Here is a 1,491-nt window from a genome sequence, read left to right as displayed (position 1 = left end):
TCATTCAATCATTCATTCATTCATTCATTCATTCATTCATTCATTCAATCATTCATTCATTCATACATTCATTCATTCATTCATTCATTCATTCAATCATTCATTCATTCATTCATTCAATCATTCATTCATTCATTCAATAATTCAATCATTCATTCAATCATTCATTCAATCATTCATTCATTCATTCATTCATTCAATAATTCATTCATTCATTCATTCATTCATTCAATCATTCATTCATTCATTCAATCATTCATTCATTAAATCATTCATTCATTCATTCATTCATTCATTCAATCATTCATTCATTCATTCAATCATTCATTCATTCAATCATTCATTCATTCAATCATTCATTCATTCATTCATTCATTCATTCATTCAATCATTCATTCAATCATTCATTCATTCATTCATTCAATCATTCATTCATTCATTCAATCATTCATTCATTCATTCAGTCATTCAATCATTCATTCATTCATTCATTCATTCAATCATTCATTCAATCATTCATTCATTCATTCATTCAATCATTCATTCATTCATTCATTCATTCATTCAATCATCCATCCATTCATTCAATCATTCATTCAATCATTCATTCATTCATTCATTCATTCATTCATTCATTGCAAAGTCAGAGGTTCCATTAGGGAACTAACAGAAAAGGCCCTCAACTCAAATGTGGAGGTTTTTAAACAAAAAGCCTTTAAAGACTTAAAATGTAAAAACAAGTTTTAAATTTGATATTTTTATTTTAGGCTAAGATATTTATATAAATATTGACTTGTTTATGGGACGAAATATATTAATTATAGTTTTTTAAATAATTTAATGAGATGGTGGTTTATTCCACCAAGGAACACTAATAAAGTTAAAGGACGATATGTGCGTTCACTTGTTTAAATTTTGCAAACATTTCTTCCCAGGAACCCTTCAGTGACTTGAAATGTAGAAAATGTCTGTTAGTAAAATATCTCGTGAACAAAAGAACTTTCAGGAAGTAATGACTGGCTGCATCGACAACTGGTTCACTTTGGGAGTTAACCTGATTCAAGATGGCCGCCACAGTTGGTCACCCAAACTCTAAGAAAACTCAAAGTTCACAGATACTGAGCTGAAATACTTTGTGGTAGTAGCTGAGAGTCATTTCTAGCACAGACTCCGAGAGCTAACAGATCACGTCACGTCTTTGACTCACAGGAGATATGAAGTTTCATCAAGTCCGTTTTGATTTTATTATTAATATTATGAATATTTATTATTTAGATGAAACAAATTGAAACTTTTTTTCTTATTAGAACTGTTTTAAAGATTTATTTTCTAAACAAACATTTTCTGCAAATAACTGCGAAAGAGGCCGTCTAATTCTGCGAACAGTTAAAGTGGGCACAGGATGTTTGTTTTTTTAATATAGTGAGCCTGTCTATTTACTGGATGGAAGCAGGCTCTGTCTATTTACTGGATGGAAGCAGGCTCTGTCTA

The 1,491-nt window shown here is 30.0% G+C and overlaps 1 protein-coding gene and 1 pseudogene across 1 annotated transcript in view; one reads left to right on the top strand and one right to left on the bottom strand.

The window, feature by feature from the left end:
• The window catches only part of LOC119420771, a 261,041-nt pseudogene that overhangs the window by 143,439 nt on the left and 116,111 nt on the right, over positions 1 to 1,491 (bottom strand).
• gria1b (glutamate receptor, ionotropic, AMPA 1b) overlaps positions 1 to 1,491 on the top strand; it is a 79,862-nt gene that overhangs the window by 43,950 nt on the left and 34,421 nt on the right. The gene's annotated exons all lie outside the window — the stretch shown is intronic.

Source organism: Nematolebias whitei, chromosome 14 (assembly GCF_014905685.2).
Source record: "Nematolebias whitei isolate Nwh7 chromosome 14, NemWhi1, whole genome shotgun sequence".
Lineage (NCBI taxonomy): Eukaryota > Metazoa > Chordata > Actinopteri > Cyprinodontiformes > Rivulidae > Nematolebias > Nematolebias whitei.
Note: the sequence above shows the minus strand (reverse complement) of the source record. Positions and strands in the feature narration are given on the sequence as shown.